This window comes from Rhinatrema bivittatum, chromosome 4, assembly GCF_901001135.1.
Source record: "Rhinatrema bivittatum chromosome 4, aRhiBiv1.1, whole genome shotgun sequence".
Taxonomy (NCBI): Eukaryota; Metazoa; Chordata; class Amphibia; order Gymnophiona; family Rhinatrematidae; genus Rhinatrema; species Rhinatrema bivittatum.
In genome coordinates this window covers 153,097,701-153,125,295 of record NC_042618.1, presented here as the reverse complement: position 1 = coordinate 153,125,295, position 27,595 = coordinate 153,097,701, and the positions used below count along the sequence as shown (strand labels likewise).

Genomic DNA, 27,595 nt, shown 5'->3' with positions numbered 1-27,595 from the left:
GATATTTAAATGAAAAATAATTTGGCTGTATAAATTAGTGGGGTTCATGAATAGTCTCTGCACACCCTCTCTAATGTGCCTCTGCTGACTCTTGCTAATCCCTGTCAGGGAACTAGTTGTGGACATAGGGCTCAGCAATTTGTTTTCTTATGGCAAATAGTGTAATTGAGTTATGCGTGTGTCATAGGATCTTTGTTATGTGGGGGAAAAGGCTATTGACAGAGTTTTCTAAGAAAACTTTCTAGATATATGACCCACATTTGCTCTTTTTTTCCCCATTAATAAAAGAAGACATTTCCTAAATCTCCTACAATCACTTATTAACTTGAGTACTTTTGTTCTTGGCTAAGTTCATCAGCTAAGCTCTACTTCTTTCCTAAGTAGGGTTTTTGACATTTCTAAGTTTATTTTTTTTATTTCTTGCTTCTCACCAATGCTGTAAGAAGCTGTTCTTTCCTGTGATTTTTTTTAACTTCTCAACAGTAATTTCCTTGCTTTGTCCAAGAAGCAATCCAGAGCCATCCAGAGGCGTTGGAAGTGTTTGCATTCATAGACTATTATACTGACTGCTGCAAGTACAGGACAGAAACTTTTTTGTGTGGCATCTGCTCAAAGATGTCATTCAGAGCTCTTCGGGCCTGACAGGAGAGGCTTTGTGCCTGCCTGTATGTTATGATAAGTCCAGCTCAAAACTGGCCTTGAAAGCCTGGATGTCACCAGTTATTGCACTGCTGGCTAGATCTGGTCAAAGCGATCCTCAGTCAGTTTAATGCCTCAGACAGAGGACAAACTCAGGATTTGGGACAGATTCTGCTCCCCTGCCCATGAATCAAAACAGGCTGGGACATGTACACAGGCTTTGATACATTGGTACACCTCAGTTCTGAGGTGCCAAAATGGTTGAAGTTGTCCATGCTCTGAAGCAGTCTCACCTGGAAGAAATCTGCATTTTAATTCAAGGCATGCTTTGTTTGTTTGCCAAGAATCATCCACTGGATTTCAAGAAATATCTCTGCACAGCCTTCAAGGAAGTGCAGTTCCCTACAATCCTTCCCCAGACTTGTCAGTAATGATGATTAGAGCAGAAGTAGACAAGATGGTTTCAGAGGCATTTGATTAGTGCCTTAAACTCATTAAGGCACATGCATCTGGCATTTTCATGATGGATATTTTGAGCAACCTCACTTATGGGAACCTGGTGCTTTGATGCCAGGAAGGTCCTCTGCTTTGGCGCTGATTATGTCAAGCATAAAAGATATCCTAGGTACACAAAGTTGTTCTCAATCTTGATCCTGGGAAGAGTTTCTATTACATTGTTGTCATTGGAAATTGCTGTATCTGGGCCAGCCAATTGTCAAACCATTTCTCAGTTTTTAGAGGTGTCTGAAGTTCAGACTCAATTGCCGAGAGTAATTCTGGAGAGCTACTTCCAGACTTTACTTCAGAGGCTTTTCTCCATCTGGTAGGAAATTGTTCCCTTCCCTCAGAGGACATTTTCTTTCCAACTTTGTGCAGAAGATGGTGAAGACTATCCCAGATATGCCAATGGTTTTTATTCCATTTGATTTTGTACTCTCCAGAGAGCCCAGGGTTCCCTAACAGTTTCTTGAGGTATCTGGACACACCCAAAAATTATTGGTACTGCCTATCCAAACTGTTACAGACAGCCCAGAAAAGGATGTGGAAACACCAATATTTAGTGCTTCTAGTCTATAAGAAGGAAAAGAAATATGTCCAAGCACTTCCAGTATTTGACAAGGTCCAGTTACATCAACAAAGTATTGTAATCAAACCTGTTCTCAAAAGATCCATAAAGTCTGTGTCCGACCAGGCTGAGAGCCTCAGACTCTGGACTTCATTGGGAAGCATTAGTTAGAGAAGGCTTGCCTATGCCAGTCTCAACTGTCCCAGCTATGAGGGCCAAAGAGAGTAGCCAAAGGGCTACCCTTTTACATTAAATTGGAGTTTTTAGGGGCTCTGTTAGCCATGACTCAGGTGAAGTTCTGTAAGTCCCAAGCCCTTTAGAATGGCTTATCAGTTGAGTTGAGTGAGATGAATGTTTACAGGGCCTTTCACAAAAAACTGAAGTCGCTTTTATTTCAACAGGCTTTTGGTTAGAATTGTTTTTTAATTGTTTGATTGATCTGGGTTTTAATTGTGTTATGTTTTAATTGTGTTGTGCTTATGAAAGTCTTTGTATTTGATCCTGTATTGTACTATGATTTTATTATCTTGTATTTTATGTACGTGCATCATGGAATCCATCTAGAATGGTTGCTCTATAATATGCGGAATATAAGCAGTTTTTAAATAAATGATAAATTGTGGTGCAGGAAGGAAGATAATTTAGTCAGTAGATACTAGCTTGGTCCATGTTGAGAATGCTAGGCCCTATAGTTGCAACAGTTTTGCTCCCATGGCATGTCTTTATGTGAGACTACGCTAATGGACATTAAAGCCTCACTGGACTCAGGCCACACAGGCTGGAGGGATTGCATCCTAATCAAAAAAGAGCTAAGAGATGATCTTGGTGACTTTCTCATTCCAGATTTTTCCGCAACACAGATGTATTCAACTTGGGCTGAGACAGGGTGCCACAGAAGATAGCCTCTTGTAGACGAGGGTTTTCTGTGTGCTCTAAAGCAGTGTTCTTCAATGTAAGTCACGCAACAGCTGGTGTGACACCCCTCCCCACCCCCCATTGATGATGCAGCTCCTGGTTCACATTGTTTCCCTTATCATCATAGGGCAAAGAGAAGATTTCAAGTATTTATTTATTTTGCATTTTTATATACCGACATTCTTGTATCAGATACATATCATACCGGTTTACATTAAAAACAGAGTATGCAGGAAAATAGGTTTCCTAAGTCAAATACATTGAACATATTTAATAAATAAAGGATTACTAAACACTATGAAAAAGGTTAATTAAAGGAAAACATAAGGGAATTAAAATAAGCATAGCACAAAGGATTGCACGAAGGGGTGCACAAAGGGGAGTGCCCCTTTGGCATACCCCTTCGGCGCGCGACGCCTGGTGGAATGTGGCCGTTTACCGGCTCGCCGCTGAGCGTGATGACGTACAGGCCAATGATGCAAAGGAGGGATCTCAGAGGGACCGGTGCCTGATGTAAGGGCACATTTTTTTGGTCCTTTCTTTTGGTCTATATATAGATTGCGTCAATAGTTTCTGCATCTCTGGGTCTAGTCTCAAAATCACTTCAGAGTTTACCTCGGCTCAGTTGGTACCATCATCATGTTATAGAAGTGAACTTAATTTATGTTTAGCCTGTTGTCAGGTTTATGGTAGGCCTGTTTAAATTGAAACCTTTCATAAAGTCTCCTGCGGTGTCATGGAATATCAGTGTGGTTCTAATCCAGCTGATGAAAGGCCCTTTTGGTCCTCTAAATTTAGCGATCTTACACTAGGTTCTATCAAGGCAGTGTGGTACTTCCTACCCATCTGAAGTTCCTACATAAAGTGGTGGTGTACTTTTTCCTTAATCAGTTATTCTTTGTACTTGAAATGGACTAAAGCCTTTGGAAAGTCTACCCAGTATTTTGCTTCATTTCGTGGATAAAAATGATCTCTTATTGGGTAGTAAATCACGTCTCATTGTAATGCTCTGACAGGTCTGACTTTAGAAAGCCATGTTAAGACCCATGCTGTCAAGGCCATGGTGATATCCATTATCAATTTTAACTCTTATCTCTTTAAAAGAGATTTGCAAATTGTGACATGGTTGTTCACATATACACCAGTTGTCATTGTTTTGCCAGGATTTCCTGTCAGAATGCCAGGGGCCGATGCAAAAAAAAAAAAAAAGCATGGAAAGCGGGCGTTGAAAAGTCAGCGCCTGCTTTCTTAACACGCACAAGGCACTCACAAGAGAAGAGCCATGCTATATTATAATTAAGGGGTCGCGTTAGCAAGGAGGCACTGGGGTCGTGACCCTAGTGCCTCCTTTTTAATGTGACCCCGCGGTTACCGACGGTCTGCCGGTTGCGAACACTGACACCAATAAACTCGGCATCAGTTTTCATAACTGCAGTCCGCCAGTTATGAAAACCGATGTCGAGTTTATCGGCATCGGTTTTCATAACACAGCCGGCCGGTTATGAAAACCAACTCCAAGCATATCGGCGCTGGTCTTCTTAATGCGGCCGGCTGAGTTTTTTTTTTTAACTTTTAAAAGAAGTACTGAAAAGCAGTTTTTTCTGCTTTTCTGTACTTCTTTTCAATGCGCTCAGGCAGGCTTTAATAGCTGAGCGATAGATGTGCATCTGAAATGCATTAGGAGTGGATTAGCACCTATTTAACCCGCTTCCGACTGCGAGTTATACAGTGCGCTTGGCTGAGGTTTCGGCTGTCCATTCTTCAAATTTTATTTACAAAGTGGAGCCCAACTTTACCCTCTCTCCCAAGGCTCATTTTCATGGTTTTTGATTCTTTTCATTGTTTGGCATTCCTTATATGTTAGAAAATAAAAATGCAAAACTGGACTATCCCTCTACAAAAACATTTTCATCTTTGTCCTTCGGCAACTGTTTGTGTTGCCTTTTCCTTTATTTGAAGAGTTCCCTTGACTAGGGAGTCTGGTGTGTGATTCTGTTGCACTGCTTGTTATCAGATAAAGAGCATTTGCTTTACTGTAGTAGGACTCCATTGATAACAGCAGTACAATGAGCCACACAGCCTATCCACCCCCTTCTTTTTTTAAATTTAGTTAACCTTTAAACTGAGCAAATAAACCAAATAAAGGTCCAGTAATGTACAGGAAGTCATTATACATGCCTAGAAACATCTCCCAGAAAACTCTGAAATGATCCGCTGTGCCAAAGGAGATGGAATGACATGACTTATGTCCAGTTGCACAGCTATCATCAGAGAACATATTTTAAAGGTAATCGATTTTGTTATATTAACCTTGAAATTGTTGCGATAAATACATTTTATTTCCTGTGCTATTTTTACCTCTGCTATAAAATTATTTCAGCTTAGCAGACTTCCAGATATGGTATGTAGAAATACTGCCTGATAGTGCATTTACAATATACATAAGCTATTTTTTTAAAAAGTGACCTTTTGATTGCCTTCTTTTGCTTTCTTCATGTTTTCCAGCTTATATCTGCTTAGTATCCTAAGCAGACAGGGACACTACACACACTAGAATAGTGTTAGCAATTTTAAACCAAAGAAGAAAGAAAACTTACCTCTAGAAGATGAGCCCCACTCTCCTGTGGTGATACCTAAGGGTCCCTCCCCCAGTCGAGAATTCCTGAGGTGATTTCCGAGATCCCTCAGAGGCAAGCCTCGGTCCGGTAGCCGGTTCCCGGTGTGGACTTAGCCCCCAGGGTGGCTGAGAGGCAGGGGGGTAGAATTGAGCGCGGTGGTGAAGTAATTCCCTCTCCCCCTGAGCCGGAAACCGCCTGGCACGAGACCGGGAAACGCTAAGACCAGGTAAGGTAGAAACCTCTCTTAAGTCTCCGGTCTCCGAAGCTCGAATAGCCGCACAGATCGTCCCTTCCGGCATCTGTTAAATCGGGTTGAGCAGCCCCGTCTGGGCTAGACCCCGATCTGGTGCAAGGGTCCACACATGTGGAGTCCCTCCGGGGGGTGGGGGGGGCGCCATCTTGTCTGAGTGGTCGTCGGCGCCATTTCCCCCTCTTGACCGCCGTATTGCCAGCTCAACTGAGCCGTGCGCACAACCGACTTGTACGCACAGCAGCGTGCACATCTGTGCCGTGCGCACAGCGACGCGCATAATGGTGCCGGGCGCATAGCAGCCCGCATAAATGGCCCGAGTGCACAAATATTGCTGTGCGCACAGCGGAGTGCACATCTCAGCCAGGCGCACATCTGTACGCATTCCGCACGCACAACTTTGGCACACCCGGAGCACACAACTAAGCCTCCCGGCACGCACACCCACGCGCACAGATGAGTTTGAAGCTCCCCAAGAGCACAAACCATGGCACCACCTGCCAAGAAGGCCAAGGGACAAGCCCTCTGCCCAGCCTGCCACCTGAGAGCTCTGCAACCTGAAGTGGCCTCCTCCCTATACCAGCAGTGCGAAGAGGCTCAGGGAGAACCAAAGCAAGGTTCCTCACAGCCAGTAGAGGGATCTGGATCCACTAATGATAGTACCCCGGACCTCTGTATCTCCAACTCGGCACCTACACAGGAAGGCACCTCTGGGGACTCCACTATAGCGCCACCTGGAATCAACATGGATCCAGGGGCCTTTTCCTGGGTGGAATTCCTCACTGGGCTGCAGACCTTTGTCCAAGCGCACTCAGTACTGGCTGCAACTCTGACCCAGTTGCCACCAGAAGCGCAAGACCATCCAAGCACCTCTTGGCCCCTTCGAGACGTGCCCTTCCTAAGCAAGAGCCTCCCTACCGGGGATACAGACACTTCGGAGGATGAGGCTGACTCCCTGGAGGAAGGAGAAATCCCCCAGGGATGGAACCATACCGAACCATGCTGCGATTCTTCTCCAAAGACGAGTTACCAGCTCTCGTGTCTCAGACCCTGAAGACGCTGGACATTCCAGGCACGGACACCACAGCGGAACCAAAGATAAACCCCATCTCATCAGTGGGAGCACTGAGAGGAGAGGATCATCTTGCAGGTGGCTGAAAGGAATCAGTAAGTTTTTGCTTGGGACATTGTCTTTTTTAAAAGTATTGGGGCAAAGTTAATTATTTGGGAATATTATTTAGTGTGTTTGTGTGTTTCTGCTTTTAATAGTCAGTAAGGCAGTGAATAAACAAGTTAGACTGTTTGTATTTTTAAATAGTCAATAAGGCAGCTAGTAAGCAGTAGGTAGTGTGTTTATTTTTAAAAGTCTGTAAGGCAGCTAGTAAGCAGAACTGAGTGTTTGTATTAAAAAAAAAAAAACCCACAAAAAAAAAAACCAACCCAAAATGTAGCCAGAAGCTAGAAATAAGCTAGGAGCAGTGTATACCTAAGTAAAAAGGTTGAAAAGTTCAGCTCAGTTACTCACCTTAGAAAGGTGTTGAGGTAGTGTGATTTGGTTTGAATAGGTACCAACATTTGTTAATCAAGAGAGCAGTGAGTCACTCTGGCTGACTAACTGAAGTTAGACTGTTTGGATTTCCCAACCCTCCCACCCCTAGCCCACCCACCCCTAGCTCATCCTTTAATTTATAGGCAGATGCCACTTTCACAAAAAAAAACTTTGAGAGTTTGATCAGACCCCGGTAGGCCACTACTAGACATATAGTTAATTCACTAATACATTTAAAGGACGTTAGACACATTCCTACTCCCATAGCAACCTAAAACTTAACTAGGAACTGAAGTGAGATGAAGGCAGCAGTCCAGCAACAAGAGGGGGGCTTCCCAGTCTTTTGCATCGAGTGTCACATGTATGATTTTTTACCCACCGGTGAGAAGTTGTACATGTGCATACGATGCAAAGAGCTCCTGGCTTTCAGAGAAACGAGTCCGATCTCTGGAGGCTAGAGTGGCAGACCTGGAGGAGCTGAGGCAGACAGAGAGGTATATAGATGAAACCTTCAGGGACATAGTAGCCAAGTCCCAACTTCAGACTGGCAACCCTGGTGCTGCCTTGGAGGAAGAAGGTCTCATGATTGGAGTGCATCAACCGGGTGCAGCAGGAAAGGATCCTGTAGCAAGGACCTGCTCTCCAGGTGATGCATTGTCCTTTCGCACTGAGGATATCTCCCCAAGGCCTACTGCCCAGGAGGGAAGGGTTAGGTTGGCCGTCATAGTTGGTGATTCGATTATTAGGAATGTAGATAGCTGGGTGGCTGGTGGGCGTGAGGATCGCCTGGTAACATGCCTACCTGGTGCGAAGGTGGCGGACCTCACGCGTCACCTAGATAGGATTTTAGATAGTGCTGGGGAGGAGCCGGCTGTCGTGGTACATGCGGGCACCATCGACATAGGAAAATGTGGGAGGGAGGTTCTGGAAGCCAAATTTAGGCTCTTAGGTAGAAAGCTTAAATCCAGAACCTCCAGGGTAGCATTCTCTGAAATGCTCCCTGTTCCACGCGCAGGTCACCGGAGGCAGGCAGAGCTTCGGAGTCTCAATGCGTGGATGGAGACGATGCTGCAAGTGGCCTATTCTTCACAAGGAAGAGGGATTCAGTTTTGTTAGGAACTGGGGAAACTTTTGGGGAAGGGGGAGTCTCTTCCGAAGGGATGGGCTCCACCTTAACCAGGGTGGAACCAGACTGCTGGCGCTAACCTTTAAAAAGGAGATAGAGCAGCTTTTAAACTAGAACAAAGGGGAAAGCCGACAGTCGCTCAGCAGCGCATGGTTCGGAGAGAGGTATCTTCAAAGGATACTAATGATGCATTAGAATTAGGGCATCCCGACAGTGAGGTTCCAATAATAAGAAAAGTAGTCCAAGTGCCTGTAACTAAAAATTCACCTGAGCTAAAAAAAATTCTAACTTATCCCTATCAATTAAAAAGCAGAATGAAAATACAAACAAAAAACAAACTTTGAAATGTTTGTATGCTAATGCCAGAAGTCTAAGAAGTAAGATGGGAGAATTAGAATGTATAGCAGTGAATGATGACATAGACTTAATTGGCATCTCAGAGACATGGTGGAAGGAGGATAACCAATGGGACAGTGCTATACCGGGGTACAAATTATATCGCAATGACAGAGAGGAGCACCCGGGAGGCGGTGTGGCGCTTTATGTCCGGGATGGTATAGAGTCCAACAGGATAAACATCCTGCATGAGACTAAATGCACAATTGAATCTTTATGGGTAGAAATCCCTTGTGTGTCGGGGAAGACTATAGTGATAGGAGTATACTACCGTCTACCTGGTCAAGATGGTGAGATGGACAGTGAAATGCTAAGAGAAATTAGGGAAGCTAACCAAATTGGTAGTGCGGTAATAATGGGAGACTTCAATTACCCCAATATTGACTGGGTAAATGTATCATTGGGACACGCTAGAGAGAGAACTTTCTTGGATGGAATAAATGATAGCTTTATGGAGCAATTGGTTCAGGAACCAATGAGAGAGGAAGCAATTTTAGATCTAATTCTCAGTGGAGCACAGGACTTGGTGAGAGAGGTAACGGTGATGGGGCCGCTTGGCAATAGTGATCATAATATGGTCAAATTTGAATTAATGATTGGAAGAGGAACAGTATGCAAATCCACGGCTCTCGTGCTAAACTTTCAAAAGGGAAACTTTGATAAAATGAGAAAAATTGTTAGAAAAAACTGAAAGGAGTAGCTACAAAAGTAAAAAATGTGCAAGAGGTGTGGTCATTGTTAAAAAATACCATTCTAGAAGCACAATCCAGATGTATTCCACACATTAAGAAAGGTGGAAAGAAGGCAAAACGCTTACCGGCATGGTTAAAAGGGGAGGTGAAAGAAGCTATTTTAGCCAAAAGATCTTCATTCAAAAATTGGAAGAAGGATCCAACAGAAGAAAATAGGATAATACATAAACGTTGGCAAGTTAAATGTAAGACATTGATAAGACAGGCTAAGAGAGAATTTGAAAAGAAGTTGGCCGTAGAGGCAAAAACTCACAGTAAAAACTTTTTAAAATATATCCGAAGCAGAAAGCCTGTGAGGGAGTCAGTTGGACCGTTAGATGATCGAGGGGTTAAAGGGGCACTTAGAAAAGATAAGGCCATCGCGGAAAGATTAAATGATTTCTTTGCTTCGGTGTTTACTAAAGAGGATGTTGGGGAGGTACCCGTACTGGAGAAGGTTTTCATGGGCAATGATTCAGATGGACTGAATCAAATCACGGTGAACCTAGAAGATGTGGTAGACCTGATTGACAAACTGAAGAGTAGTAAATCACGTGGACCGGATGGTATACACCCCAGAGTTCTGAAGGAACTAAAAAAATGAAATTTCAGACCTATTATTAAAAATTTGTAACCTATCATTAAAATCATCCATTGTACCTGAAGACTGGAGGATAGCTAATGTAACCCCAATGTTTGGGAAGGGCTCTGGGGCAATCCAGGAAACTGCAGACCATTTGGCCTGACTTCAGTGCCGGGAAGGATGGTGGAGGGTGTTCTGAACATCGGAGTCACAGAACATGTGGAAAGACATGGTTTAATGGAGCAAAGTCGGCATGGCTTTAACCAGGGCGGGTCTTGCCTCGTGGGTCTGCTTCGCTTTTTTGAAGGAGTTGGTGGACATGTGGATGGGGATGAACCAGTGGATGTAGTGTACTTGGATTTTCAGGGGGCATTTGACGGGGTTCCTCGTGAGAGGCTTCTAGGAAAGTTGGAGGGTCGTGGGATGGGTGGTGATGTCCTTTCGTGGATTGCGGGCTGGCTAGAGAACAGGAAACGGAGAGTGGGATTGAGTGGACGGTTTTCTTGGTGGAGGGGATTGGGCAGTGGAGTGCCTCAGGGAATGTATTGGGACCCTGGCTTTTCAATATATTTATAAATGATCTGGAAAGAAATACGAGTGAGATAATCAAATTTGCAGATGAATCAGGGTTGTTCAGAGTAGTTGAATCACAAGCAGATTGTGATAGATTACAGGAAGACCTTGTGGGATTGGAAAATTGGGCATCAAGATGGCAGATGAAATTTAATGTGGATGAGTGCAGGGTGATACATATAGGGAAAAATAACCCATGCTATAGTTACACAATGTTAGGTTCCATATTAGGTGCTACAACCCAAGAGAGAGATCTGGTCATCATAGTGGATGGCACATTGAGGTCGTCGGTTCAGTGTGCTGCGGCAGTCAAAGAAGCAAACAGAATGTTGGGAATTATTAGAAGGGGAATGGTGAATGAAACGGAGAATGTCATAATGCCTCTGTATCGCTCCATGGTGAGACCGTACCTTGAATACTGTGTACATTTCTGGTCGCTGCATCTCAGAAAAGATGTAGTTGCGATGGAGAGGGTACAGAGAAGGGCTACCAAGGTGATAGGGTGAATGGAACATCTCCCCTATGAGGGAAGACTAGAGAGGTTGGGACTTTTCGGCTTGGAGAGGAGACAGCTGAGGGGGGATATGGTGGAGGTATTTGGAATCATGAGAGGTCTAGAGCAGGTAGATGTGAATCGGTTGTTTGCTCTTTCGGATGGTGGAAAGACTGGGGGGCACTCCATGGAGTTGGTATGTGGCTCATTTGAAACTAATCGGAGAGGGTTCTTTTTTGCTCGGCGCACAATTGAACTCTGGAATTTGTTGCTGGAGGATGTGGTTAGTGCAGTTGGTGTAGCTGTGTTTGGAGGGGGATTGGATGGGTTCTTGGAGGAGAAGTCCATTGCCTGCTGTTAGTTGGGTTGACTTGGAGAATAGCCACTGCTATTATTAGCAACGGTAACATGGAATAAACTTAGTTTTTGGGTACTTGCCAGGTTCTTATGGCCTGGATTGGCCACTGTTGGAAACAGGATGCTGGGCTTGATGGACCCTTGGTCTGACCCAGTATGGCATGTTCTTATGTCCCTCCGTCAGGCCTCATGCTATTTTCCAATGTTGCAAGCAGTACATCAACTGATTGACCTGGAATGGAATGCCCCAGAAGCCAGCTTCAAAGGAAGACGGGCCCTAGAAGCCCTATAGCCTTTGGAACCTGTGGCTAAGGAACTCCTGCGGTTTCCAAAGGTGGGCGCCATGGTCTGCGCAACCTCCAAGCGCATGACCATTCCTGTCGAGGGAGGAGCGGCACTAAAGGATGCCCAGGACAGAGAACTGGAATCCATCCGTAAACAGTCCTTTGACAGAGCAGCAATGTCTCTTCAAATTGCTTCCTGCTGCGCCCTGGTGGCACGTTCTTGCTTGCTCCTCTCCAGAGACACAACCATGCCTGTTGAGACAGTGAAACCTGCGTTATCATTCCTCATGGATGCGACCTCAGACCTAGTGCGCACCTCTGCCAGGAACGTCGTCTCGGCAGTGGCAGCCAGAAGACATCTATGGCTCCGAAACTGGTCAGTCAACACGACATCCAAAGCGAACCTCACGAAGATGCCCTTTAAAGGATCCCTCTTGTTCGGACACAAATTGGAGAAGCTAGCCAACAAATGGAGCGAATCTCCAGTACCTCGTCTACTGGAGGACAGGAACAAAAGAAACCAGCGCTCCTCTCCCCGAAGAACCCAAGGGCAGAGGAGCTCAACGCTTTAGACCGTACAAGAACACACACTACCAAGCACCTCGCCCGCAGGCAGGGCTCAGTCCTTTCGGAACAGACACAACAAGAGGGGAGCAGGCTCAGGTACAGGCCCCGGCTGCACTCCACAATGAGAATCAACAGACCCATCCACAGGAAGAAGTCATAGGGGGCAGACTTATTCTCTTCTACCAAAGATGGGTCGAAATAACGTCATTCAAGTGGGTCCTAACCATCATTCGAGAGGGATACTATCTGGACTTCCACAGCATCCCCCAGACAAATTTGTGAGATCACTGTGCCACTCCCTCTCCAAGAGGACGGCCGTGGAAATCACACTGACAAGACTACTCAGCCTAAAGGCGATAACCCCGGTGCCCAAGCACCAACAAAATACTGGTCATTATTCCATCTATTTTATCGTTCCCAAGAAGGAAGAAACGTTCCAGCCCATCCTGGACCTCAAGACCGTCAATCGTTACCTGAGGGTACCACACTTCAGCATGGAAACCCTACGCTCAGTCATAAGGGCAGTACAGCCGGGAGAATTCCTGACCTCACTGGAGCTATTCGAAGCCTATCTCCACATCCCGGTCCATCACGGCAATCAGCACTTCCTACGCTTTGCGATACTGGACCATCATTACCAGTTCCGGGTGCTATCCTTCGGACTAGCTACCGCCCCTCGGACCTTCACCAAAATCAAGGCGGCGTACGTAGAGGCAGGAAAGCCCCCACCTCTGCAAGTCAAGGCCCATTCAACAAGGGCCCAGGCAGTGTCCTGGGCAGAAACCAAGATGTTGTCGCCCGCCGAGATCTGTCGGGCGGCGACATGGTCCTCCATACACACTTTCTCCAGGTTACACCGCCTGGATGTCCAGGCCCAGGAGGACACAACCTTTGCAAGGGCAGTACTAAGTGGGCCACGGGCAGCTTCCCGCCCTGTTCGGGAGTAGCTTTTGTACATCCCTTTGGTCCTGAGTCCATCTGGCTACACGCTAGGAAATGGAGAAATTACTTACCTGATAATTTTGTTTTCCTTAGTGTAGACGGATGGACTCAGCACCCCACCCATGGCTGCCCCAGAATCCGGGAACCTCGGGTGACAAACCCTGAGAACAAGGTAAGCCTGGTATTACCCCTAGTTCAAGACACCCATAGTTGCCGGGTGTTGGCATTATCCAGTTGAGTGCACTGGTGGTCTCCAATTGGAAATCAGTTGAACCAGTCCTAGTTAATCAAGTTATTAAAGCACACATATATCCACAATTGCTTTTTGAGGAGAATACTGAAGAGCTGAGCTTCCTGCACGGGTATATGTAGGCTGACATCAGCTTTGAAATCTGACTCCGTCTCCCATCTGCTATCAGGAGTACACTATACTCATTGGTCCTGAGTCTATCTGTCTACACTAAGGAAAACGAAATTATCATATAAGTAATTTCTCCATTATTTTGACCCTGCAATGTACTCCTTCGCCTATGGGCTTCTAGCTCAGATGGATCCAGGGTTGAGATTTAGCACCATGAACCTTCATTTGCAACTACCTGGGGATTTTTCCCTTATTTCGTATCTTTTCCCAGGGCTCCTTCCAGAAACCTGCGATCATAAGATCAAAATTTGGCATCTAGTAGTCACCAATGCACAATAAATATGACTTTAGTTATAGTTACCAGAGGTGCTGAGCACTGCTTCAGCAACATCTCCAGTCTCTGCCATCTCTGGAAGCGGAAGACTTGGGCTGGCCGTTAAACCCAGGTTTACAAATTTAAAAGGAATGTTTTCTACTCTTTCAATATATATTTAAAATTGATTTTTAGGCTTGACCTTTTGTTCATGGCATCATGGGCAGGAAGAATGAAGATATTGCATTGTGATTTGTTTTCAATCACGGCACAAAGGTTTTCAGAAAGTAGTGTTGACCTGGCAAACTACAGCAAAAAATACAGTAGATGAAAATCATAGAACAAGTGCAATATGCAACCACTTTAACCAAATTACATAAAGCATTGGAGAGCCCGATGGGCAATTTTTATGTAATCAAAAAATCTCATTAAAAGAATACTCCCAAGAACGATCTGTCATATAGAAATTTTAAGTGTCCAGTTCATAATGGGCCTTCAAGAATTGTACATGTTAAAATGATAGCTGGTGACTGCAACAGGTATATCATGAGCTGGTATAAATCAACTGGCAAACTCAGACAGCAATAGCAATTGTACAGAAAGCAATTGACGATGTCCTTTTACTACTTTAGACTAATACTGTGTATGAAAACATACAGAAACAAAATTAAATGCCATTAGGAAACTTAGGTGATGACATAAGTTTCCAATAACAACATAGAGAGCAACGCTGTTGGTGTTCTGAAAAATTACTAGAGCTAGGGTGATGACAGATGAGTAGAAATTGTTTCACCTATTGCTTTTGTTATATTTGTTCATTGCTTTAGCTGTGTATTTGTTTAAAGTGAAACTGCAATAAGTATTTTTTCTGTCATAAATGAAATATAGGAAGATACTTTGAAGCAGTGAGTGTCTTCAAATAGATTAAAGCAGTTGTTATGGAGAGAGTCAATAGTGGACCCTTGGGCCGGCTGATTAGAGACAAAGTCCAATAGTTGTTAATGAGCCGGGAGGCGGACCCTAGCTGGAGCGGACAGGTCTTCGCCCTGGAAACCCGAGACCCCCCCAGGAGAAGCCCGTAGGGGTCCGAGTCGCTGGGACTTAGGAGAATCGTGAAGAAGTCCGAGGGTCGTGGCTGGCTGAAGACAAGGAGAATCGTGAAGAAGTCCGAAGGTCGTGGCTGGCTTGAAGACAAGGAGAATCGTGAGGAAGTCCGAAGGTCGTGGCTGGCTGAAGACAAGGAGAATCGTGAGGAAGTCCGAAGGTCGTGGCTGGCTTGAAGACAAGGAGAACCTGGAACCGGAGCTGGAGTCAAGGCACGGTTGGGACAAGCAGGAACCAGAGCTGGAAGCAAAGCACGGCTGGAACAAGCTGGAACCAGAGCTGGAAGCAAGGCACGGCTGGAACAAGCAGGAACCAGAGCTGGAAGCACGGCACGGCTGGAACAAGCAGGAACCAGAGCTGGAAGCAAGGCACGGCTGGAACAAGCAGGAACCAGAGCTGGAAGCAAGGCACGGCTGGATCAAGCAGGAAGCAACTAAGCACTCAAAGGAGCGACCTCGTTGCAAAGGCAAAGTAAGGGAGGCAGACGCCGGTTTAAATAGCCAGCCGGCGTCTGACGTCAAAAACAGGGCGGTTCAGCACTTCCGGGTGCTGGACCTACAAAGGCAGTCTCTTCGCGCGCCCGTGTTCCCCAGCGGGGGGAGGAGTCAGGCACGGGCCTCAGCGGCGTCTCCACGTGGGGAGAGCCGCTGCCACGCGGTCGGGTCGGCCCTGGAAGCAGCGGGACGCGGCGGGCATGGGGGAGCTGGCGAAAAGGTAAGGACCCGGTCGCAAGCCTAGTGACCGGGACCGCAACAGCAGTACTTCAAAAACAATTGCTCTTGTATTTTTCTGACGCAGAACAAGTTTTTAACATGGGTGAACAAGTAAGCCATGTGGCCTTTTCTTTCTGGAATAATGTATTAGTTTATAAAGCAGAGAACTGTATATGCCATTTTAACAGGACACACACATTGCATAAATACATTTTTTAAATTATAATTCCCCATATCTAGACGATAGTAGGTTTCCACTAAGTGAAGTAGTTTGGATGGTATATAGCTAGGTAAGTGATTAGAATAAAGCCAAGTATGAGAGAGGATAGATATAAGTTGAAGAGTTGAGAGTTTAACCTGGACCATGGTGTTCTGGATGTCTGGAGGTAGTTTATTGTATAGGGAGGAGGAGAGAGAAAAGGCATGAAAGCAAGGATGTACATTTATTTATTTATTTATTTATCGAGTTTTATATACTGTCATTTGGTTTCGCCATCATAACTGTTTACAAAAATATGAAGGTTACAAGGTTAAGGGGGAATAACAAGGGTTTCAAAAAGGTTCAAACTGTTGATAACATAGGGGTATCATATACAAGTTAGTTACTGTTCAGTTTTACATTTCACTTCTTAGGTATAATCCATAGTTGTGATGAGTTTCATTTTTCGTCAGGTTAGAATGGAGGGGGTTGGCATTGTGTTGTTCATTGGGTGAGTTGGTATGCTGCTTTGAACATCCATGTTTTTAGAATTTTTTTGAAGGTTTTTAAATTTTTTTTTTAATTTTACATGATTAGTGCATGGGGTGACAAGGAGGAATCGAATTACTGGAGCACAATGGCAAAGTGGAACATAGAGGAAACAGGCTGATGCAGAAAGATTATTTTCCCTGAAGCAGGAAGTGTCAACTTCCAAAATGCGGACTATATTGGAACATTGTGGCAGCTCAGGAAGCTTTTACAGTAATTGGCATTGAAAATTATTTTTCCACACAGCTAGTTTTCTCAGCATTGGCAGTTATCAACCAGTGGGCACTTGAGATAAATGTACTATTTTATTTGCATATTTAAAAGACTTTATAAAAAGTTATTCTGTACATATAGCAGTCTGATAATTATACATATATGGGCAAGCAACCACAGTTGAGTTGAGCTAGTTGCAATGCACACTGCCCAATAATATGAAGATCTCACTTAAAATTTAGAAATTTGATATCAATAAGTGTTCATGGTTTTTTTGTTTTCATTTTAGAACAGCCATTTACATGCATAAATGGGTTTTATGCATGTAAATGACTTTGAAAATGACCACCTTTATATAACTGGCAAATACTAAATGGGAAAAATGAAAAGAAAGTATTATTCCAGTCCAAAGCAAAAGTTCATCAAAACCCAGTCCAAAGTATTGCATTCATCAAAGCCCAACACTGACAGTGTTTCAATAAATATAGTGCCTTCATCAGGGGTACTTTACATGCAGATTTCTCCTCCATACTGCAGTGTCATCCTTGTCTATCAGAATTTTTAGAGATGTGTAGCCTACCTGATGATTATCCAACTGGCAATCAAACCTGGGATATTTAAGCAGAAAGTATTGATCATGTGTTCAACATGGACCAATCGCACAAATCTAAAAAGGGAAGAGCTTTTCTCTCCTCTTCATTCATAAAGCATTTTGTTGCCTTATTGCTCAAGCTAATTTAGTGCACATCTTCAGTTATTCAATGAATAATAATCATAAACCAAAAATGCAAGTACCCAGAGTGCAGGTCCACATGCATTTTAAATAATGTAACATTCTATAATCAAAATATGTAGGGAAAGCATACAGAAGCATGGCTTTGGGAATGCTTTCCAACATAGATATGTAGAAGAGTTATGTGTGGGTGTATTTGTGGGGAATGGAGGGTATGCTGTATGAGGTGGGGGGGGGTTATAGGTGTGTGTGTAGATGGATGAGTGGGTTCACATTGTTGGGAAGTATAGGGCCATGTGTAGTGTAGTGTATCTAGGGGTGTTTGTGTTTGGGTGGGTAAGAGGTTGTGTATGTATGGATTGTGGGTGTGTTTTTTTAAATATGACTGTTTATAAGTAATGGATGTGTTTGACGCCAGTGTTGGAGTGGGATGTATATAAATTGGTTCTCTGCATGCGGGTAGGGTTGGGGCGAGTGTGTGTGGGAGGGGTGAATTAAGAAGCTGCATCGTTTATTTTCTCTGTCTATGCGGGGAAGGAATGTGTATGAAGAGATCTGGGAATATATGGCTGTGTATGTGTACAATTTGATAGCACATTTTTGTGCAACCCTTTGCCATTCGTTTCAGTTATTTTACTTGTTTCTCTTCCTCTCTGCCTGTGTTGGTCTGTGACAGTTTGCTTGTCGGATGAGTAGGGCATTTGGAATGGAGCACTGATCAGCATTTAAACAGTTTGAACAGCTTCTAGCACAGAAAGCAATGGAGATATTTTTGAATTCTCGATTCTCTGATTAAATGGCTCAGTGTTTCTGGTTTTAGAACTCATCTGAAATCTTCACATTTTCTACCTGCATGCCAAATTTGGTGAATTTCCATCCCTATTTTGGAGTTATTGTGCTTACTAGCAGGAGGACATCCATCCATTTTACATATTTCTTTCCAACATTCTGTATATTGGAAAATATGATTAAGGAGTGCTACAATACATATGTGTTAGAAATCACCCAGTGCTAAACAATTTCTTAAGCACTGAAAAATAAATAAGGAAAAAGAACTCAATCATCTAATATAAATTAAAAAATAGAAAGAAACAGAAAGCAGAAAATTTTATGCCACTCTCTCTTTCTGCAGTAAGACCATCTGTTTGTATGGTCTTAAAGATATAGAGCCCTTCTGTTCCAAAGCAGATAGGTGATGTTTGCAGTTGCCACCTCTCCAATCAAATATAGGTAAACACAATGAAAAACAAAAATCGAAGATCTTAAATTGAGTGATGATTCCACAAATAATAATCCACTATTGTAGCCTGCAATTTCTTTTTTAGCATGTAGCCAATTGCAGTTTTCAATCACTCTTGATGTAAATATTCTTTTACTGTTCACCATGTGAAAAAGGTGACAAGGGCATATAATAAAGTGTACAACAGAGAATGAGTTGCAGTCAATCAAATATTGTAAGGAAAAAATCTTTACAGCGACAGGGTACTGAAAACACTTCAGGTCTACAGTTTGCGAACAAATGGAACAGCAGTCACATAGTAATTTTGATACCGGCTAACATACGCACATGGTATAAAATAGGCTTATACGTGTGTACATGTGCATACAGTTTTATATGGATGCTGCCTCTATTGCGTGCCGACACAATTACCTGTTTCCACAGTTCACCCAGGTAAAAGATAGGACTTCCTAACTCCCCTAGTTAATTATTCTCTCTTTTACCCTTGTAGCCCCTACCCTTAAAACCCAGCTGACTAGCCTAGTTTATTTTGTTTTAGGACTTACACGCTATGCATAGCAGAAGTAAAGTTGCGCAGTAGGTGACCCCGGTGCACTTTTGTGCGTGTAAGTATTTATATGCTGGTTTCATTCATAAATCCTGGAATGTCCATGTGCTGCCCAGACCGTGCTCATGCCCCACTATGTCCCATTTCAGAAAAAAAAATTTGTGCATGGGCGCCTTTGAATATCGGTGCGGCGCGCATCGGCCCAATTTCTGCGCATATCTCCCAGTTTTGGCGTGCACCGGGCTTTTAAAATTCATCCTAGAATGATTCTGATTCATGTGGCTGTGTGATGTTTTCATAATGAGATTTACGGTTTAATTATATATACTCTGTTAATTTTATTGTACATCACTTTGGGCAACCTTGTTGGGCCGGAGAGATGGTCTATAAATAAACTAAATAAATATTCTGCCCTCTATGATATGACCTGGCTTTCTATGCAAAAGAGCCTAACTTAATAATTTGCACAAAATAAACAGCTGTTGAAGGAATACAACTATAGAGCAAAAAAATAATGTGGGCAACAAGAAATAAACATGGCTGTGGCAAGTAGTTATTCTCCTGAGCTGAAACCTTCTTAACAATTTTCCAAGTTGGAACTTTTCCAAAATAATGGCTGTTACTTATGGTTGCATTGCAGTGGAACAAAATCCACCAGTATCAAAACAGTGAAGGCCTTTTTTCTGTGCAAGCATTGCATGCACTTAGTCTTCTGTTATACTGTTTGCATCTTAGCAATAACAAATGAAAACTGCGTCTATAATCCATATGATCCTTTGTTGACTGAACCAGTTTTGAGGTAACATGTTGTTCAAATTTCTTTCAGGATGGTTCCTTTTGTAGCATCTGCTTTAGTGTCTTTCATGCCCTGCAGACTTTTGCAGTGCCCCAGATGTCTGCTTCATTGCAGTTTTCCTGCCATCAGATTTATGAACAGACTTCTGTAAATAATTTGGGTCTGGCTAGCTACTGTGCTCCCTTTTCTTTTTTGTTTGGAACGTAATTCTCTTCACATACCCTCTGAAAGAAATTATTTGCATATGATGTATATTTTTTATCAGTAGTTTTTTGAAAAAGGTAAGAATAACTGTGTTCATTTCATTTTTTTCGTCTACATTAGATGGATAAATTTGAACATAGTCCAGCCAAATGAAGACGAGATTTGGCAAACTCTGTTTACCTCCGAATGGACAGTGCTTGAAGTATCTCACACTACCACCCTTTTTCAGCTGTATTATTTTCATATTTGTTCCTCTGGCAAAAAAATATCTGTAGGCAGAGAGAAATATTTGTGTCCTTGATTTCTGTAATGTATATTATATATTGTAGCCAGCCTTTCTTACTCAATTAATCGCATTGTCAGCAAGCTGAATCTCTGGGATAGATTTAATAGTTAGGTAATATGGTATTAGTAGAGTCAGTGTTGAAGGGTGTTAACAGAAATTTTGGGAAAAGAGTTCAAGATTCCTCACTCTGTGACTTATTGGTAGGTCAGTTTCTCTCCCTGTGCTGTAGTTTACCTAACTATAGTAATGTAAAAACAACTAGTTTTTCTTCCATCACCTCTTTGGAAGTTTTCATATATATAAGGCACTAGAAATGTGCAGTTCTGTCATCTCTGTTTCTGAAATATTCCATTTCATGAGATCCTATTGGGATGAAAGACTTTAGATAATTATTACTGTTGTCTTTTCACTTGAAAAACTGCACAGGCTAAAAAGGAGAATAATACAAAGTTCTATGGTGTAGAGAAACCAAGAAGGAGGACTGTGAAGAGACATATGATGTCCTTGTGTCATGGGTTGAGTTTCATGGTTTTAAATATATTGTGGGATATTGAATGTAAAATATTTTCATTCTTGTTAAAGCAACTGTGCTTCCAAAAATTAAAATATGTAATAATTTGGCGACTAGGTAGATGAAACAGTCCCTAAAATTGGTTTCCAAGGAATTTTAGGATATCACAATAGGTTTAAGTCAATACAGGAATGCTGCTGTGCTGAGCCATTGTGCAAATATCTATTAGCACCAATGCTTTGCATTCAAAATATATATTCAGTGTGAGTAGCAGAGTGACCTCTCTGGACTATATCTCTCATAAGTTGGGAGGGGGCATCAGTATCTTTTGCAAAAAAAATTAATGGAATGAAATATCTTTTGGGAGGGAAAAAACAGAATAAATAAATAAATAACTAAAAAGGCATAGTTATAAAAACAAGAGAGACAGTAGTAGTACCAGGGAGAAGGAAGAAAAAAATAATTTTACATTCTTGGAAATATCCCCTGTATTCTTAGCTACAATCACGTGTATGTATGCAAGTAAATCTAATTGCTGCTGCTGTACTGTTACATCTGAATACCATCTATGTAACCTGCTGTCAAGAGTACCAAGGGTGGGGGCTAGATGTGATAACAAGCAATGTTCCTAGTTTGTTCTATTTATTTATTTATCAAATTTGTGAATTGCTTTATAGATCTTACAATAAAATCTTTCAAAGCGATGTGCAACAAAATAATACATTACAATAAAAATACATTTAAAACAGTAAAATAAAATCACAAAAAATAACAATTAGAGCCATTATATTGCCAATCAAAGTAAATCCGTTTTAAGTCCGAAAACATCAGCTAGGTCTTCAGTTTACAGTAAAACCGTATTAAATTGGATTCTTCCCTCATAGACAATGGAAGATCGTTCCACAGCTTAGGTATAGACATAGAAAAAGATCTGTTTTGCATTTTCACTTCCCACAAAAGTTTTGGAGATGGAATTGAAAGCTGATAACTATGCTGCGAGCGAGAAGCCCTGGCTGATGATTTCCAGCAAAGTCTAGAAAGTATGAGCCGGCCCACAACCATGTAAAATCATAAACATAAATACCAGTAATTAAATTTGCATCTTAAACTTACAGGAAGCAAGTGCAATTTAACTAGTAAGGGAGTAGCTGACTCGTGGCTTAAACGACCCATTACCATCCTTGCTGCCATATTCTGTACCATTTGAAGCTTTCTAATCAGACAACCTGAAAAGCCCCAATATATTGCATAACAGAAATCTAATATTGTAATAACCAGTGCATATACCACAGATTTCAAAGCTGTAAAAGTCAAAAACGTTTTCAGTTCTCTCACCAAATGGAAACAGCCATAAGTAAAACAGAATGAATCCGACTATCCATTGACCAGGATGAATCCAATTTAACTCCTAGTGATTTCATTTCATCAATAGGAGACATAATATCTCCATCAATAGTAATCAAACATTTCTCTAATCTACAACCAATTTACAAGATATCAGAGTTAAAGACCAAGGAATTTCTTTTCAACCAACTGCTGATATCAGACATACAGTTTTCAAGATTGACAATGGTAGTTGATACATCCTGCTCTAAAGGAGCAATAATTTGTACATCATCTACAGATTAAATTTAATGTGGACAAGTGCAAGGTGTTGCATATAGGGAAAAATAGCCCTTGCAGTAGTTACACAATGTTAAGTTCCTTATTAGGAACTACAACCCAGGAAAAAAATCTAGGCATCATAGTGGATAATACTTTAAAATCGTCGGCTCAGTGTGCTGCAGCAGTCAAAAAAGGAAACAGAATATTAGGAATTATTAGGAAGGGAATGGTTAATAAAATGGAAAATGTCATAATGCCTCTGTATCGCTCCATGGTGAGACCGTACCTTGAATACTATGTACAATTCTGGTCCCTGCATCTCAAAAAAGATATAGTTGCAATGGAGAAGGTACAGGGAAGGGCAACCAAAATGATAAAGGGGATGGAACAGCTCCCCTATGAGGAAAGGCTGAAGAGATTACAGCTGTTCAGCTTGGAGAAGAGATGGCTGAGGGGGGATATGATAGAGCTCTTTAAGATCATGAGAGGTCTTGAATGAGTAGATTTGAATTGGTTATTTACACTTTCGGATAATAGAAAGACTAGGGGGCATTCCATGAAGTTAGCAAGTAGCACATTTAAGACTAATCGGAGAAAATTCTTTTTCACTCAATGCACAATAAAGCTCTGGAATTTGTTGCCAGAGGATGTGGTTAGTGCAGTTAGTGTAGCTGGGTTCAAAAAAGGTTTGGATAAGTTCTTGGAGGAGAAGTCCATTAACTGCTATTAATCAAGTTTACTTAGGGAATAGCCACTGCTATTAATTGCATCAGAATTGCATCAGAATTGAGACACAGAAGGTAGGCGCCGTCCACGAGCAGAAGCATGGTCAACACAAAATTGGAGACATAACAGATACTGTGTACCTGGTTAGGACACAGCACTACCCCTCCCGTAGCCCCTGAAGCAGGCACGAATGTGCCGAAACATGGCCCATGTCAGGCAAGCAGACGCGATCCCGTGAGAAGAAGTTGAGACGGACGCCCTGATAAGTATTAACAAACAAGCAGCGGGTCGCCTCAGAAAACGGGGAGATAAGGGGATTTTTTAGAAAATCGTTTAAGAAATAGAAAAACAGAAAAATTCGCATTAAAACTTGGATAATAAAGAATAATAGACGGGGCTAAAAAGAAGGACACCCACCAATTGGTTGTCCTTTAATAGAGCCACCGTACATAAGCAACACCATAGCATAAGTGTCCCTTGTATTGGTGTATGTTGTAGAATTAATTGCATCAGTAGCATGGGATCTTCTTGGTGTTTGGATAATTTCCAGGTTCTTATGACCTGGTTTGGCCTCTGTTGGAAACAGGATGCTGGGCTTGATGGACCCTTGGTCTGACCCAGCATGCCAATTTTTTATGTTCTTAATGGAGTAAAACCAAAAGAACGAATAATGCTCCCAAGAGTGGCCAGGTAAATATTAAAAGAGGCGAAAGGGACGAACCCTGAGAAACTCCACAAAAACTCTTACCTGTCCTTGAGCAAGTCCCTGGAAAGATACCATATATGATCTATTCTGCAGAAAACAAGATATCCACTTCAAAACTGTTCCATGAATTCCCAAACCATGACAGCGGGAAATCAAAATATGATGATCAACGAAATCAAAAGCACTTAAGTCAAACAAAATCAACAAAACAGCTTTTCCCTTATCCAGTGAGGGTAGCACAGAGTCCTTCATGTCTATCATGTCATTTTAAATGTTTCTTTAAAATCTAATTGTTTTTTGGCCATTGTTATATTTGAATTTCTTTTATTTCCTAGCGTGTAGCAGATGGACTCAAAACAAGTGAGTATAGTGTGCTCGTGCTAGCAGTTGGAGACGGATCTGACGTCAGCACGGGTACATATACCCCTGCAGGAAGTGCAGCAATTCAGTAATTTCCGTCTCCAAAGCAGTTTGGAGCTACCCACGCTTGCTGAGCGTTTTTCCAATTCTAACGACTAAATTCTTAGAAGAAACCTACCTGAAGACGAGCCCCGCACTCCTGCGGTGATACCATTTGGTCACTCCCCCAGTTGAGTTTCCCGAGGTGATTTCCATGGTCCCTCGGAGGTGAGTGCCTCGGTCCGGTGGCCGGTTCGCGGCAGGGACCTAGCCCCCGAGTGTGAAAGGCTTGGGCGCGGCTTGGCCCCCGAGCGAGACGAGTTCGGGTGCAGCCTAGAGGCAGCCTCGGTCCTGGCGTGGACTTGGCCCCCGAGCAAGACAAGTTCGGGCGCGGCCTAGAGGCAGCGGGTGCACCTCCTCGAGCGCGGCGGTGACGGTAATCACCCTCTCCCCCCGCAGCCGGAGACCGCCCGGGTCGCAGCCGGGAAGCGCCGAAGACAAGGTAAGGCGTACATTTTCTTGTTGGTCTCCGAAGAACTGAGGAGTAGCAGAGTCTGCCTACGTGGCACCCGCCAAGGGGGTCGCCATTTTTCCTGTCTGCTCGCCGACGCGTTCTGGATGGGCGCACGTCCCGTCGCTGAGTGCACGCTAAGCGCATACTGTTCCCAGTTGCTAAGCGCATGCTGTTAGGCACCCGCTGCTAAGCGCATGCAGTTAGGCGCCCGCTGCTAAGCTCATGCTGTTAGGCGCCCGTTGCTAGGCGCCTGTTCATAGGCGCCCGATGATAGGCGCACGTTCATAGGCGCCAGTTGATAGGCGCACGTTGATAAGCGCACGTCCATAGGCGCCAGTTGATAGGCGCACGTTGATACGCGCACGTTGATAAGCGCCCGTTCATAATAAGCGCCCATTCATAGGCGCCAGTGGATAGGCGCACGTTGTTAGGCGCACATCTTTCACGCATATTACAAAGCGCAGACTCTAGCTGGGTTAATAGACGAGATGGAGCGTAAGAGAGCCCATGCATCAGCGGAGCCGGCACCTCCAGAATCAGGCATAAGCCTCTGCTCTGCATGCAACCTCAGAGCCACACAGAGCGAGGAAGCAGACTCCCTATGTGCCCAATGTGAAGAGGCCCTGGGAGCTCCAGGCCAGGACCGGTCGCAACCCAGCGTAATTGCCAGTTCCTCAGGGAACACCCCGGACCTAGCAGGCAGCAGGGAGCTGCCAGGGAACCCAAGAGACCTGGTGCCCCTCAGGCCAGATTCGGCCTCGCTTTCCTGGGTGGAATTATTTATGGGGATTCATGCCTTTGTCACACTGCAGGCTGCGCCCCGAATGGGTCCATATGTACCGGATGACCCAGCCCCTGGACCCTCAAGGCCTAGGCACGGCCGCTCGCCACCCGGAAGCCCCACTTATGGGTATTCAGATTGCCCTGAGGAAGACGAAGAGCCCCCCGAGGAGGGAGAATTTCCCTCGGGGAATGAACCATATCGAACCATGAGGCGCTTCTTTCTGAAAGAGGATCTTCCAGGCCTGATCTCTCAATGCCTGTCAGAATTGGCTCTTCCGGGCCATGACACCCCGGGGGAAACGAAAATGAACCCCCTGTTAGAGGGCCTGCGTCAAATGACTCACCATTTTCCCCTCCTACAAGCAGCACAGCAGCTAATCGATCTAGAGTGGAATGCGCCGGAGGCCTCATTCAAAGGGGGTCGGGCCTTGGCTGGCATGTACCCCTTAGACCTGGCAGCTAAGGAAATGCTGGCGTGCCCTCAGGTAGACGCCATAGTAAGCGCAATTGTGAAGCGCACCACCATTCCTGTGGAAGGGGGGACGGCCCTCAAGGATACACAGGACCGGCTCATGGACGCCATTTTGAAACAAGCCTTTGAGGTGGCAGCCATGTCCCTACGAATTGCGACCTGCTGCACCGTGGTGACGCATTCCTGTTTATCACAGGCCAGGAACAACACCCCAGGAGAAGAGATGGAATCAGCTCTCTCGTTTCTCACTGACGCAGCCTCCGATCTAGTCCGTACGGCAGCCAAGGGAGTATCATCCGCAGTGGCAGCCAGGAGGCAGCTCTGGCTACGTAATTGGTCAGCCGACTCCTCTTCCAAGACACGTCTCACGAGAATGCCCTTTAAGGGATCCCTCCTGTTCGGCAGCGACCTCGAGAAACTGGCCAGTAAATGGGGCGCTTCTCCATTACCCCGTCTACCAGAAGACAGGCCAAGGAGGAGCCAGCGCCCGTTTCCTAAACCATCCAGAGGTAGAAACTCGCAGCGCTTCAACCCGTACAGGACTCGCTACCAAGCACCTCGTCCACAGGCCAGGAACCAGTCCTTTCGGACTAAGCGCAACAAGAGGGGAACCAGCTCTGGTCCCGGCCGCACCCCACAATGACAATCAGCTGACCCATCCGGGGGTAGCAGCCATAGGGGGCAGGCTAACCCTCTTCTACCACAGGTGGGTCGAGATTACCTCAGACCAGTGGGTCCTCGCCATCATCCGAGAAGGGTACTACCTGGACTTTCTTCGGCTCCCACCGGACAAGTTTGTGGACTCTCCTTGTTCACCCCTCAAGAGGACGGCACTAGAAGTTACCTTGCAGAGGCTCCTGTCCCTAAAAGCCATAATCCCAGTGCTTGCAGGGGAGATACATTCTGGGCATTATTCCATTTATTTCATAGTGCCCAAGAAGGAGGGCACTTTCAGGTCCGTCCTGGACCTCAAGTCGGTCAACCGACACCTACGGGTCACCAGCTTTCGCATGTAAACTCTGCGGTCTGTCAAAAAATTCATTACAGCCAGGGGAGTTTCTCACATCCCTAGATCTGTCGGAAGCCTACTTGCATATCCCAATTCATCGGGATCACCAGCGCTATTTACGCTTCCAAGTCCTGAATCAACACTTCCAGTTCCGAGCTTTACCCTTCGGGTTAGCCACCGCACCGCGAACCTTTACTAAGGTCATAGTAGTAGTGGCGGCGTCCCTCAGGAAGGAAGGAATTCTCATCCATCCCTACCTGGACGATTGGCTGATCAGGGCAAAGTCCCCAGAGGAGAGCCACCAGGCAACCAACAGAGTTAACTCTCTTCTGGAAAGCCTAGGATGGGTAGTAAACCTGAACAAGAGTTCCCTACAGCCTTCTCAGTCGCTGGAATACCTAGGAGTCCAATTCAACACCCAGGAAGACAAGGTCAGTCTGACCTCCAAGAGAAGATCAAAGCTCTGGAATCGTCTGCAAGCCCTGCTGAGCGCCACCCGGCCCACAGCTTGGGATTACTTACA

At 44.2% G+C, this 27,595-nt stretch overlaps 1 protein-coding gene across 8 annotated transcripts in view; it reads left to right on the top strand.

Annotated features, from left to right (window-relative positions):
- The window catches only part of SCFD1 (sec1 family domain containing 1), a 417,399-nt gene that overhangs the window by 213,651 nt on the left and 176,153 nt on the right, over positions 1-27,595 (top strand). The window lies entirely within an intron of this gene.